Below are 15,932 nucleotides of genomic sequence, written 5' to 3' on the forward strand. Positions count from 1 at the left end.
CCAGTATAAACATAGATAGCACGAATCCCTGGACCTTTTGAATTACCCACAATTGCTAGATATTAAATGCCTCTGGAAGTCCTGGAGTACAGTGTTGTTTTTGTTTTGCCTAATTAAAGGAAGTTTGCATTCTAACACCTTCATCTGTGTTGGTGTCACAAACCACTGAAACTCTAGGAGCAAATTATGCAAAATGAAGGCATGACACAGCTTCCTGATTGGGTCATTTTGTGCTTATAACCTCTAGCAAGTCTCTTGACATTACACATTCATTTATATATGAGGAACCACCTCAGGCTGGAATGTCATCCTCAATGATAACTTGCTTAATCAGCCAATTGAAGTCATCCCATGTGTTTGACCCCAAACTTCCTCAAGCATTCCCACCATCGATCAGAAGGAAGTAGTCAAAGATACAGGAAATGATGATACTACCAACACAAAATCACCTTACAATTTGACAGTCCCAGAGGTTATTTATGCCACACAACACTGAGAAATAATAGTAAAGGCGCGTTGATGGAAGAGATTCAGACCATTAAGTATTTTTGACTCTCTGTTTAAAATAGACCCACTGTGACTTCATGTTACTGTCTGTTTTCATCCAAATAGCTAGCTTCCTGAAGTTCGTTATGCTGCCATTTTTTCTCCCTGGGGCTGAGTTAGAACACATTGAAGCAGCTAGTGAAGTCATCACAGTGTACAGCCCACTGAGTGGTTAACAACTGAAGAGCCTCTATTTGTCTGGGTCCTAACGCACTCTAGGAACTGCATTGAAAACAAGTTCTTAACAAGATGATGCTGAATTTGACAACTGGATTGCCTAATTTGTCTGGGTTAGAACTGCACAATCCAATACTATGGAAGCTGATACATACAGTCTCATTTCCTGTCCCCTGCTTTCTCCCTTTGTAGTCTGCATGTAATACAATTTAATGGTCAAGCTAGATAGCCTTGTGGATCTTGCTGTACTCACAGTAATTGTATTAGAGCCTTACTGTAGGGTTTTTTTTTCAGATTTCCATGGTGGGAAGCTGAGGATATCCAGCTGGAGAAACTCAGCTTCAAGTCAGACAGGTCAGGAATAAAAAATATCTAAAAATACAATGTCTAAATGCATATTCAAATTGAGAAATTAGGAGTGTTTGTCATATATTCTCTCTAGTTAGTCCTGTGCCCTCTTAGAAGAGATTTTTCCATTTAGCATTAAAGTTTCCATTGGACACTGAAAAATTCATATCAGAGCCAGCAGGAAATCTGAGGTTGGGTTTGATGAGACCACAGCCATAAAAACACACCAATTTACAGACACAATTAAAAGATGAAGAATAAACTGTGAGTTAAAAGAGCTGCTGCTTGCTTGGCTTTGTCCTAATTACTTCTCTGGCAACAGTCAGTCACAATCTCCACCTGTACTTCTGTGCCTCTCCAGCCCATTGTGACCCAAAAGCTGCTTTTCTTTAGGACTGGGTTTCACCCTTCTGTGCTGCTGCCAAGGGCTGAGCAGTCAAGGGAGCAGTCAGAAGGCAGGAAGTGGGGAAGCCAAAATGCCCCAGGAGCAGTTCAACTGCCTCTTCACAGGCATCTGAGGTGACTTTTGGCCATGTCATTTGACCTCCTGCTGCTGCTGCTCCAAAGGGGTCTGTTGTTGGACTTGTAGGTGTTTATGTCCTTGATACCCTCCTCTGAGCACCTGGATTGCTCTAGTTTTGTCATGATAGTTCCTTGTGGGTAAAATCATCCTTCTCATTGACCTTTGTCCTGTATCTGGACTCTTTCATAAATAAGCCTAGTCCAACCCAACGATCAAAACCCTGATCCTTGTACCCTGTCATTTTCATTGCCTTCAGAGGTTATCCTCATCCCACAAAACCCTCATGACCAGTGTGGGATTTACAGTATCTTTTTTATGTTTAATTTTTACACTCAGCAGAAGAGGAACTGCTGTTTCTCTTTCTTGATGATATATCTTACCTATGCTTGGAGTACCAAAATGATAAATAAACAAAGCTTATCAATTACGTGAAAAGTTTGCTTGCTTAAAATGCAGTACAGGAGGGCAGCAGTTTTGCACAAGAATATTTGTATTCTGATTATTCTGATGAAACTTATCCATTTTATGGGAAGAAAGATGCAAACAAAATGGTCTTTGCAAATGGACATTGAGAAACAAAAACATTTTTATTTGATTTCAAATTTCAATGTTAATTTATTATTTAAAGAACACATTGTAACAACATTCCTTTGGTCTAGACAAAACATTTCTCTCTGTTTCTCTTCTAGCTCCTCCACTTCCCAGTTATCTCTATCATTTGTCTAAAATCCAAATTTCTAAAAACATTAATGTTAACTGCATAAAATGTATTAGGCAGCCAAGGGAGCTATTCTGGATTTTGTTCACATTCCACCTTAACTCTGTCTGAAGCTGATGGGAATTTAACTAGTAATCTCAACAGGAACAGGATCATGTCCTTTTGGTGGAAATGTCATGACCTTCTTCCATAAACTTGCACATGTAGGATTTGTTTTCTTTCAGACTGTGTATGCATATGAAAGCTGTTCCAAGAAAGAGACGGATCAGGAGGGCTTACTTTCTCCTTTTCAAGAAATGGCCATCTAATAAGTCTCTATATACCAATGTGGGTTGGAATTCACATAGGTTTCTAGGCCCTGTAGCCTGAAATCTGAATTGCAGCATCAACTTTCTTAGCACTAATAAGTTCAGAGAAAATAATGGTTCCAGTTTTGCAGTCTCCATAGATGAACATAGAAACATGAACATAGAAAAAGAACAAGCAGAAGAGGAGTTTACATCAAAGGCACACAAAAATTAAGGGCATTTTTCATATGTAACTCTTTAAAACACATTCATAAATCCTGAGAAGTTTAGAAAAGGGATTTTCCAGTCAGATTATTCCACCATGTGACAAGCCATAACAAGTTAGTTTGAACATTGCTTCAAAACCTTTATTTATTTGCTGTGAAAGTGTGCTATTGATAATATAGTTAAGTTTCCTGCATGTGAGAAGCAGAAAGGTGGGTGCTACTTACCTCTCCTCCTTCCATGGTTGTGAATTATGGCTGGGAGATGTTCCTGTTTACAATGCCAGCCACGGGTACCTGTTATGTTCACACTGCAGTATTCATGCCAGTTTTGACCTCAAAATCTTACTTTTTGTGTGGAGAAAGAGATGCTTCAGATGTTATAGCTGATATTTCTCTGTGTAAACATTAGGTAGTTTGAGACACTCCAGAATATGAAGGCTGGCTATGTCCCTAGTGTAAATGCAAAGGCACAGGGTCTAAGAAGGGCATGCTGAAGGTAGGCAGAAGACAAGTTGGACCTTAAAGAAACCGTGGCTTTGAGATGGAATAAATCCAACTAACCGAAAGGTGAAGGAGGAGGAAGATTTAGTATATATCCCTATGTGTACAGTTCTTCATGGCCTCATGTGCTCCAGGTGCTACCTGAATGGTGACTCACAAACCTCTCTCTTCACTTCTGACCTTTTGCCTACTACCCAGTCTCATATTTCTGATTGTCATTCCAACATGTTGCTACAATTCTCCAATACCCAAAAACAACAAACAAACAAACAAATCCATTCATTTTTCCTCCATAGAAGATCTAGATGTTTTTCCAATTACATTTCTTGCCGCTTTGCTTCTCTTCTTGCAGCTTCAGGCAGGAGTGTCCTAACCTTGGTGTTTTACCATGCAATTTCCTTGTAGTGGGTGCTACATCCACTTTCTCATACACTAAGCTTTTTTTCCTTTTATTGTTTAGATAGCTCTTTAAAACATCTTTCTTTTCCCCGTGCAACACTTGCACTTTTCAAAGGAACTCCTACTCTGTCTGCCTGCCTGTCTGACTTTTATTGCAAATGCATTCAGGCAACTTTAAGTGCAAGAGTACATTTGCAAATTTGAAGGTATACAGTCCCAGCTTTATTCTTCTGCACTGACAACAAGTGTTTGTTACTGAAATGCAAGACTTTTTCTCTGTGACTCACCATTTCATATCTTACTGTTTTCCCAGAGATTCTGTGAGTTCAGGGATCAGAACTTTTCCCTTCAATCAGGTATAAGCTTCAGGAGAAAAATAACAGTTTTCTTTAAGATATAGAAGTGTTTGGTTCAGTACCTCATTAGGTAGCATGGGTAGGTATATAATCTGTGCTGTTCTATGAACAAGGATGCATTAGTCACAGAAGACATCAGAGGTAACTTGGGGCAACACATTTCCTTGGACTTCTTTAACAGTAGCCCCTCCCTACATATTTTACAACTATTTCCTGTTCCTTTACAGGGTGATTGACCCTTTGTACATTTTAGGTATTGTCATTAAGAATATTATTGAGCCCATATCTTAAATAATGTTAGAACAAAAGAATTCCCAAGAGATTCCCAACTGTTCTGGCACAGAGCACGTGACACTAAGTGATTCTGCATTCACAGCTTGGAGCCTGTGCACCATGTACATGTCCTGCTGGCATTTGTCAGAGTGAGGTATCAACACATAGCTTCAAATCCACATGCTTGAAGTCTCTCTTTCGGTTTAACTGAGATGAAATATCATTTTTAAGTGTTAATTCTAGAAAACTGTTGTGAATCTTGGTACATTCGGTTCTTGTGCTGTTCTTTGTGTAGGAGCCCCAGTTGCTGACTTGGACTGTACCCCCTTTACAGAGGTCATCTTCCTACATTCTCACAAGGGAAGCTTGGGGCTAAGTGAGGGAATAATCCTGGACTATGCAAAAACAGTATGGCATTAACTTCTGTGAAAGGGTAAAAAATTACCTTTCCTTGCAATACTGAGGATTTTGTCAGCTGAAGCCTGATCAACGATGTGTGGTAACAAGAGCAAGAGTTCCCCTAAACACAGACACAGAGCAATAGCTATTTAAGTATTTGTAGGGAGTATAAAACAACACATAAAAAGTGTGTGTGTAAAACCAGCTTTCAAAGATGCATTTATTCACCTTTCTACCACCATGTTTGATGTTGTTCTTTCTTCTGCCCTGTTGTATCAGTCTCTCTGTGCAGCTATATGGTCAGCAATCTTTGCAATTGTGGAACATTTAGTGCATCTGGAATACTGTCAAAATATTTGGTCATGGTAGTAGATAAATGAAAATAAATCAAGGATTAACCAGCGTACTCCAGTCCCCACTTCCTATCCTCCTGTTTGGGCCACACCTGCCATAAGCAAAATGTAAATAGTACTAGAATTAATTTTTATCAGTAATAACACTGACTAAAAAATGGATGTCATGGGTGCCAAATCAGGTTGCCTCTTTGTCCGTAGAAAAGGAAACTTCTGAATGTAAAGTTAGAAATCTACTTTCCTCAAAGACCATTCTTGTCTTTGAAACATTGCTTCTTAATTAATATTTGCTACTATCAGAAATATTTCTTCAATGCAAATATAAAGCAAGCAGATCACCTTCACTTGACCATGGTAGATAAGGACCAGATCAGAATATCCTCCCTGGCAATGAACTTTACTCGATGCCTATCCAAAGCTCTCTCTTCTATAAAGAGATTGTGTGTGTGTACATTTGCACCTCTGCCTAGATCAGGAGTATGCTTTGTAATGGATCTCCCAGTCACCTCCCCAGACTGCATGCTATCATACTGCAAACCATCTTGGGTTGCATGAATCCCAAGACTCCTGAGGATGTGCTTTGATGGCTGGTGGATGTCCTCTCCCTGGGATCAGACTGGAAGCAATATATAGTGAAAATCTTGAATGTTTACGGTGTAGATGCTGTAGTTTGACTGTTATGGGTGTCTAAAATAAGACTGAGTGATTTGCTTTCTTGAAGCTTTTGTTCTTCTCAACTGACTACGCAGACAGCCAAAGTTGTCTAGCTCAGATACAGATGACTGACTTGACAGACATATAAAGCTAGGCAAGACAAATCCTACCCTAGGCATCTAACTCTAAACAACATGAGATGCTCTTTGTTCTTTTCAGTACAGTCACCATATCAGACAGGCTTAATATATCTTTCTGTTTCCCTTTTTGCCCTCGCAATGCAGAACATACTGTTGACAACACCTTAAATAATGACAGTTACACAGCTGTTATCATGGGGACGTGGCTGAGTTCCCTTTGGCTCACAGAGAGCTCAGTGGTTGTCTCCCTCCCCAGGTCTCCCCTCACAGGAAAAATCACCTCTCAGAAAGGTGACCACTCAGAAAGTGGCCACTAGTACAGTTGGCAAGGTTCACATTTACAGAAGTTTAATATTTTTTACATCAGGACGTGACTACGGATAATACTTGGACTGCCAACAGCTGGCATTGCTCCTATGTTGCCAGCCCTGACCTTTGTCCAGTTTGCCTTGTTATGCAAACCTGTGGACTCAAAGCTTTCCTATCAGCAGTGAACCAAAGTGCAAAACTGTCATAAAGCACCTCGCTGTAAAAAAAAAAAAAAAAAAAAGAACAAGTACAACAATCCAGCCTCTGAATGGTTAAAGAAAAAGTCCATCAGAGTGCAGGCCTGGCCACCAAGGAGTGCACACAAGGTCATTGATCCTCATTGATCCTGCTGGCACCTTGACAAGGCTCTGCAGGCTCTTTGGGGTTGGTCAAGGCTGGCAGCTGCAGGGCTAGTCGGACTAATTAGCTCTTGTTCTCCATTTTGTCTTTCCAACAGCTTATCCCTGCCCACCTCTACAAGTTCTTCATTGCTCTCACTCCTTTATACTATGCTATTTTTAATCAGTTTCTGTTATTGGTATGCAGGCCCAGAATGTGGTTATCAAAAAGAGCAGCCAAGGCCAAAGACATTGCTTGGGAGTTTTTTTAGCACATCCCACAGATCAGATAAACTTTGGGTTAGCCTGTCACTGCCATTGTTCCAATACTGTAATTTCTCTTCTTTGATACTTCCTACAATGCTACTTTTATCCTGTGGCTACCACTTACAGTCATAACATTTCATTCTCCTCAAGAAACTGGCTGCTCTTGGCTTGGACTGGCGCATGCTTTGTTGGGTTAGAAACTGGCTGGATAGCCGGGCCCAAAGAGTTGTGGTAAATGGAGCCAAGTCCAGTTGGAGGCCAGTCACTAGTGGCGTCCCCCAGGGCTCGGTGCTGGGGCCGGTCCTCTTTAACATCTTCATCAATGATCTGGATGACGGCATTGAGTGCACCCTCAGTAAGTGTGCAGATGACACCAAGCTAGGTGCATGTGTCGATCTGCTCGAGGGTAGGAAGGCTCTGCAGGAGGATCTGGATAGGCTGCACCGATGGGCTGAGGTCAACTGTATGAAGTTCAACAAGGCCAAGTGCCGGGTCCTGCACCTGGGGCGCAATAACCCCAAGCAGAGCTACAGGCTGGGAGATGAGTGGTTGGAGAGCTGCCAGGCAGAGAAGGACCTGGGAGTGATGGTGGACAGTCGGCTGAATATGAGCCAGCAGTGTGCTCAGGTGGCCAAGAAGGCCAACGGCATCCTGGCTTGTATCAGAAACACTGTGACCAGCAGGGCTAGGGAGGTGATCCTCCCCCTGTACTGGGCTCTGGTGAGGCCGCACCTCGAGTACTGTGTTCAGTTTTGGGCCCCTCGCTACAAGAAGGACATCGAGGTGCTTGAGCGGGTCCAAAGAAGGGCGACGAAGCTGGTGAGGGGCCTGGAGAGCAAGTCCTATGAGGAGCGGCTGAAGGAGCTGGGCTTGTTCAGCCTAGAGAAGAGGAGGCTCAGGGGTGACCTTATTGCTCTGTATAAGTACATTAAAGGAGGCTGTAGCGAGGTGGGGGTTGGCCTGTTCTCCCATGTGCCTGGTGACAGGACGAGGGGGAATGGGCTAAAGTTACGCCAGGGGAGTTTTAGGTTAGATGTTAGGAAGAATTTCTTTACTGAAAGGGTTGTTAGGCACTGGAACGGGCTGCCCAGGGAGGTGGTGGAGTCACCATCCCTGGAAGTCTTCAAAAGACGTTTAGATGTAGAGCTTAGGGATATGGTTTAGTGGGGACTGTTAGTGTTAGGTTAGAGGTTGGACTCGATGATCTTGAGGTCTCTTCCAACCTAGAAATTCTGTGATTCTGTGATTCTGTGATTATACAAGGAAATGGAAGGGAAGGGAAGGGAAGGGAAGGGAAGGGAAGGGAAGGGAAGGGAAGGGAAGGGAAGGGAAGGGAAGGGAAGGGAAGGGAAGGGAAGGGAAGGGAAGGGAAGGGAAGGGAAGGGAAGGGAAGGGAAGGGAAGGGAAGGGAAGGGAAGGGAAGGGAAGGGAAGGGAAGGGAAGGGAAGGGAAGCTGCAGTTTCTAAAATCTGTTTGTTTTTCTACATTTTTATTTGACATTGAAAAAAAGCATGTCCCTATTACTTGAAAGTCTTCCAGTCATGGGAACATCAGTTCTGTAACAGGAATTTTGGTCAAAATCACAGTAAATATTTCCTGCTGTGGTCTGCCACATAAAAGTAATAATGCATCCATCAGGCAAACTTACAATAATCTGCAACACACTGTGCTCCATAGTTCTTGGAACAAATAAGGTGTAAGTGTATTTGCAATGCTGAGTTCAAGCCTCTGTTTGCTTCTAATTTTCTAATGAATCTGAGGAATATTTTCCTAGTTCAACTTGGGGATTTTCCATTCATTGATGAAATCTGGGTCATGGCACAAATGTGTTCAGTGGTTGGACTTGTTTTATTGTTTCATGTTATGCTGCCTCCGGGGCTCACCTGTACTAACCTCAGCCATGACTAGGAATTAAGTTCAAAAAACACATGGAGGGGAGACAGAGTTCAGCTGTCTCACTTCTTCACAGGAAAGTGAAGAAATGTTTCCTACCCAGTCCAGAAATTCTCCTCCTTTTTCAGGAAAGGGAGAGAGAGAATGAGTTGTACTGTTCCCCAGAACAGGAGTGCCCATCCAGTTTGTTGGTTTTGTTTGTTTGTATGTGTCAGCACCCTCACTTATTACAGGCAACTTCTTTATACACAGCAGCTCCCTTCTCTCCTGACGAGATATCACCTGATGAGTATATTATTGAGTCCCCTACCTCTCTTTTATGTTTTTTGTCCACTATGTTTCCTAGCTTTTATTGCTCAAGGAGCATGAGTAAAGATAATGCCCTCCTTTTGACTTGGAAAAATTGAATTGTCCCGTGGTGAATGCAAAAGTTGCAACACTGCAGAGGTTACTTACCCTTCTGGCATCCGGTGGGGCCAAGACAGCATGGCAGGGGCTGAGCGGAGGTAAAGGGAAAAAAAGGGGGGGAAACATGGAAGGTTTATGCTACCAAAACACCTGTTCACATTGAGGACATCTAGCCACCACAGACAGCTGTAATTCTATTCCTTCATTGGCATTACGCCATTTAAATTTAGCTGCATGTTTTCCTGAGTAAGAGAGTTCCCTGTTCATAATGTTCATAAATGCATCTTGTGAATTTTTTGGTAAAATTAAATGATAGGAAGTATGCTTTAGCTTTCAGCTGACATAAAGGCTGCCATTGCCAGTAAACACAAAGTCTGATTCATGGTCATTCACAAGCAGAAACAAGGCAAATTAAGAGCATACAGTTGCAAACAAGAGGATTGGTATCTCATTCCATACGATTAGCTTTTTTCTCTGTTGCCTGTACATCCTCAGAGTTTATGGTCCAAAAGATAATTAAATGCTTACGATGCAGCCTGGTCATTAGAACTGTGTTTAAGATGTAATTTTGCTAGTTATACACAGCTCTGCTGTACATAACCTCTAAGTTGTTTTTGCAGCTCTTCTAGGTAGGTATGTGTTTTCTGACTGCTCATTTGGCCATGCAGTAAATTCAGCTTTTATTGTGATGGTTCATCTGTGGTGTGGATTTTTGGCAGTATGAGAATTACATAAGCGGTTGTTTTTTCCATTGCTGAAACACAAATGGTGTGGCAGCTCTTACCTGCTGAGGCATCTGAGCCAGTTAGGTATACATATCTCATGAGCAGCAGTTCTTAGATAAGTAAAATAAAATAAAATAGTAAAATGAAAAAAGAGTAAGGAAAGAAGTCACTGCTTTTGTGATGACATTTGCTTTGACTGATCATCAGGATTTAAACCCATGACTGTCAGTGTCATAACAGAGATTACTTAAGCAGTGCCATTAGTTAGTGGCAGAAGGAGGGTGTTACACTATAGGAAGACTGACAAGGAACATGTGTATTTTATACACAGATTATTGGGATATCCTGAAAACACACTGACAGTTTCATTAGAGTGTTGTTTTATGTTTATATAATGGCAGTTTTAATGTATCTTGGGGTTGAGGGGAAAAAGGAAGAATGAGGTGTTTCCCTAAGAGGGAATAAGGTTTCTTTTTTCCTCATATGGTGCCGTTGCTAGAGGAAAAGTGTCTGGCAGGAAGTAATCCTGGACAGACTCCGAGGGAAAGTCAGCATTACGCAAGACTTGCAGGGAATGTGGAATTCCCACAAGAGCAGCATCCAGGCGCCCTCCCATACCAATGGCTGACTGTGATCCTCTGGTCTTTATAATGACTCAGGCAAAGACAAGCATGCAGATACTCCAAAAAAAGAACACGAAAGTGCAGAGAGGTATCACCCCTTTTCCCTCAAGCTGGGCTAGTAAGACTTTCTGCAATTGCAGACTGTGGGCATCAAAGAAATATACCGAATCCTGCTGCCAAATGTTGGCACTGTTTATATAAATTCCCTTTAGCAATTGACTTCTAGTGCTGTGGAGTCCCAGGAGATTTTTTTTTACATGGAGATTTATGGCACAAGGAATGGAGATGAAGCAGAAATTGTTTTCTACCTCGGTTATCATTAATGAACAAAGGTACCGTAATGCATCCTCTGATAAAGGCTTTTTTGGCCAGAGCAGGGCTCAAAAGGGAAGCAAAGAATGCGCAGCTGTTAGGTACATTGCTGCTCTGTGCACAGCAGGGATTGAATTGAAGGAAATACACAACCTAGCCAGCCTGTGATAACAGCTTCCACCTAATCCCCAGCCAACCATCCCCAAACTCCAAGCCCTCACTGGGGATTTTGGAAGCAGACTGATAGGTTTGCAGGATCCATCTTACATTTCTGAACATTTCAGGGGGATTCATCTGTTATCCCCCAAGAAGGCTCTTTAGTGGCCTAACGGTCTGTTCCCAAAGAAAAAACAGTGTATGTGTCAGAGAATTGTACCTGCAATAAAGGGTATTAAAACTGGAAACTACAGGCAAATATGTCAATTGAAAGCTCTCAAGAAGAGTTCAGAAACCACAGCAGCTGATGCAAAATGCAGAACAACACAGCTATATAAAGAAGAAAGCTGGCTGATATAATTGCCAGAAAGCCGTTCTTATTGATGGAGTCTGCCAACAACAGGTGATGTAAGAGCTGGCAATGAACGAAGCTGTGGATGTGAATATGGTGTCTGGCAAGATTTCTTGAGAGATGTTTTTGCAGCATAGCAGTTGGAGACTTTCAGAACTCCATTACAAAGAGATACCTGAGGATAAACCTGGGCAGTTTGACTCCTATGGTCAACAGGAAACATCTCCATCATGGTTTGTTCCTGTGTTCTGCACATCTGGGTTGGGCTGGATTGAACATTTCATGTGCAGTGAACCAAGTCACCAGATTCTACCCCTGACCCCTCAGTTTGCCCCATCTCTCTGCCAGTGTCCCACAGCAAGGTAGCAAAAGGTGGCATGATGTAAGGCAGGGAAAACAAAGTGTGCCTGTGCCTCAAGCAATCTCCATGCATGGCCAGTCATGTAAGCACAAATACTCCGTCATCAGTGCTATGAACTGTAGCAGCTGCAGGGTACATCACCTGCTGCGATCCCTGCTGTGACCCGGAGGAGCTGCTCAGAGAGCAGGAGGTATCACATCATGGCTGATGTAGCCTGCCCCGGTGCCACCAGAGCGCCTGTGGACACCATTAACCCAGCTGTGTCACCTGTGGCTAGGGTGAGAGCATTGCACCTTGACTCACTTGTGCTTTAGGCCTCCACCATCCAGAGTCATGTGAACCTCTGCCCTGTGCAGACTTCATCCCTTTCTGTTGCCTGAAATGCTGGGGCTGCAGTTTCTCTGCCAGCTCCCTGCTCAGACCAGCATATCTACATCCGACTGGGAGGGCCTGTTGTCATCCTTTCCCCTCATTGGCATGCCCCATATCTTGCTTGCTGTTTGGCAGCTCTGCTGGCTCTTCTGGCAGCCTTGCTTGCGAACAGTGCCGGGCAAGGCCTGCAATCTCCAGCAGCCCCAAGCAGCGTAAGCAGGACCTGGCTGCAGCTGAGTGAACTGCCCAAAGTGCCCTGGTGGGGGTTGCGGGGCTGCAAGTGGTGCAGGGGCACCTCTCAGTCAGCTGCTCTGAGCTTCGTCACCTGAGTTGCTTGGGAGGAGTGACAGGGATGGCACCAAACAGCAGTTCAGGGACTGGCAGCCTGCTTTTCTGGAAATTGGGTGTTTGCTCTCAGCAGGGTAATCCTGGCCTTATTTCCCAGCCAAATGAGAAAGGAAATCAATATTTAGAAGTTTAATGGGGAATTAGAAAATGTCTCCAGAGTTAAATGAACTAAAGGATAAGGTGTCTCAGTCAGTGAGTGAGGCAGTGTATCCTTAAACTAGAGTTTAATGCCTAAGAACCTGCTGGGTTGTATGAAATGAGAATTTGGTTTGACCCTGTTTTGAGAAAGCACATTCACATACTGATAAATAGCAAAACCAAACTAATGTACATTACTTGGCTAATGCAGCAGATAAACCAGACGGATATCCAGTGTGCAGCCATCCAAATGGCAGCCTGGATGAAGCGCTGCAGCTGGGCAGGAAGAGAAGGAGTGTGGGCAAATTCTTGCCAGGCATACACTCAGCAGCTGCTGCACATCTCCCACAGCAAAACACACATTCCCACATGCCCACCTCGGTAAGACACCGTAGCAGCAGCCTTGGCTGAGGAACAGGCTGCTGCTCTGTGGCTCTGGAGTGTGGCATGTGTGACTGCACACATACCTTTCAAATGCCCCATTTTCCTACAATGGTACAGCTCTAGATTATGAATAATTTAGATAACACAGTAATTAGGGTCATACAAATATCAGTACAGAAGATGAATTCTCTCCATCTGAGAAAGCTCCCTTTGGACTGAGTCACATTTCCAGCACGTTGGAGCTGGAACAGCTTGTGGGTGTACATGTGTTCCCATGTCCCTCTGAAGGAGGGACTACAGTCCATCAGCTGTTGAATTGGCATCTTTCAGTAGCACTAAGTTCACTTTGAAAACAGGCTGATAAGTTATCTGGAAAAAAACCTTCTGCAGACAGAATAATAACCAGAGAGTCCTGTCTGCAGAGAGCAGTATCTTAGGAGAGGCCTTTACCTAGAAGATTACAAATCAATGACACACCTGCTGGAAGCCCAGATTTTTTCATTTATTTTCTTATTTGACCTTTGCATCTCATGTCAAGAGCTTGTCAGTCAAATCCGGGTTAGTAAAATGCTTTATTTTTAGGTAGAGAAGCAGGAAGATGTGAGCTGTTTGTAAATGCTTTAAACACCTGGGGGCATTTCTCTACTGGGAGGAACTCTCACTGTATCTGGTGTGGATAAGGACACTGCAGGTTAAAGTCCTACTGTCTCCCTCTAACAAATCCACCTGCCAGGGAAGCAAAAATCAGCTTCTGCAGTTCTTTAGCATGAGTGCCCTCCCTCTTGCACTAACTTAGGGAAGTCACATGCATCACTGCAGAAAAACTTGCACTGTCTAAAAACATCTTAAAGGCAGCTGAAACAAAGAATAGGACAGAAGAATATAAATTCCCTTAGGATGTGTGTCTCTAACAGCATGCCAAAGACTTCTCCAGAATCCTTTATGCAGCACCAGTCACAGATATCTATCAGGATGTGGTGGAAATGAAGGAGTTTGTAGACAGATGATGGGAAAGAGCAAAGGTTCAGAAAAAGCTTTCATACATCAAATAAATTGAAAAGGTTAGAATTGATCATCCCAGAAAAGAGAAGAATAAGAAGGGACATGTACAAGTCTGTGGGATAATGAAAGAACTGGAAATGATAGATATGAAGCATCACGCCTGCAGAGCAGCAAGGGACTATTCAATGAATGAAAAGGTAGTAAATTCAAAAGTGGCAAAGGACGTGTTTTTGTTTTGTTTTTGTTTTTGTTTTTGTTTTTGTTTTTGTTTTTGTTTGTTTTTGTTTTTGTTTTTTTTTCGTCGTGCATAACTGGACCATAGAAACAAAGTTGTCAGGAACCCACAGAAAATTAAAAAGGAGTGAACATTTTTATAAGTATCAGGAATATGTTTTGCCTCTACTGCCATAGTGTTGAACCACTCCACTACCCACTGCAGGTAAAAATTAAATGAAGCAAAAATCTAAAAAGACTCTTTAAAAATAACAGGTCCCGCTTCACTTTGGTGTGTTTATACTTTTTAGGATTTAATACCTATAATTTGAAGGTTGCCATTTGCATTGCTGTGGGGAAGAGATTTCTTCAGATGAAGATAAGTAAACATGGCCCTGTGCATACTCGGTGGCATAGCGCAAAGTCTCCTCTTTGGGTCTGAATTGAATTACTTTTGATACTCTGTCAATGCACTGCAATTTTCTTAGGAAGGTGTTACTCCTTCAAAAATAGTATTTCTCTGAATATTCACTGAAGAAAATGTGCAGAAAGGGAAGACAATTCACTCAACAGCATAATCGCTACACCAGTAATTCTTTTTTTAAAAAGGGAAAGGAAGAGAGATAATGATGAACCTGGAAAGCAATCTTTATGCTTTTTTTTTTTTTTTTTTTTAATTGAATACTTAGCAATAAATGGTTATTTCTTCCTTGATTGGTGGACTGTGGAGCATTCTGATGGCACTGTCAGATGGCAGGGTCTGATATCCTCTTTAATAATTTGAGACATCCCATATTTTGGGGAAAGAAGCATACCAGCATCACATCAGAGTCAGAAGAATTTTTATGCACAGAGTGATTTCTAGAAGGTGGCCCAGAATAAAAGAAATCTTTACAAGGGCTATGCGGGGGAACTGGAGTAAAGTGAGACTGTGAGCTTCACCAAGAAATTAAAATCTAGCATGACTGAGAAAGATTTTGCATTTATTCTTTGTTCTGATAGAGCATATCTTGTAGAAACACAGCAAGACCTGACCCTAATTGTACTTGGTGTTACAGAGACCTGAAGAAAGGCTATCATTGCCCTGGAGAGTTTATATGCCAACTTGATGAAACTTACATAGGATGGTGACGAAAATATGTTATTATCTGACTTTTACAGCTTAGGGACTGAGGCACACGAAGATTAATTGAGCAGCTGAAAACTTGTGCTTGAGCCAGGAGCTGAACCCAGATCTCCAGAGCCCCATTAACCACAAAACATTCATAACCTCAAACTGTGTTGTCAATGTAATGATCACAGCTAAACAGAAAACTTAATTCCAGGTCTCCAAAGAGCAATGTTAAAGTATCCTTTTACATGTTATTCCAGCAGTGGTCAGAGACCCTGCTTCATGTTGAGGACTCTGCTCTGTTGGACAGCAAATAAACTTAGCAAAAGAGATGCTCTCATCCACCATGCAAGTGTGGTACGATGGTTACTTTAAATCTAATTATATTTAATAAGGAAGTTCAGTTCTTTAATTTTTATGAACAAGGATTATCTGTAGCCTGTATGTAGATCAATTCTTTAGTATTTTGTTCTTCCAGCCTGTATAATCTAATCCAAAGCATACTGATGTTTTTGGGATTCTTTTTCCTGTTTTCTGGCCATTTCAGATGTCATGCTGTAAGAAGTTGCTCAATCATATTTTGCTTGTGTTGACAAATATCAACCAAAGTCATTTTGAAGTTTTTCAAGTGGCACATGTGTTCAGCTCTCCTTTACTTTTTCATCTTGTACTCTAAAAGGTAGGGGTTAGTGTGCTCTTGTGTAAATATGATTTGCTTC

The sequence above is a fragment of the Anas platyrhynchos genome, chromosome 3 (assembly GCF_047663525.1).
Source record: "Anas platyrhynchos isolate ZD024472 breed Pekin duck chromosome 3, IASCAAS_PekinDuck_T2T, whole genome shotgun sequence".
Taxonomy (NCBI): Eukaryota; Metazoa; Chordata; class Aves; order Anseriformes; family Anatidae; genus Anas; species Anas platyrhynchos.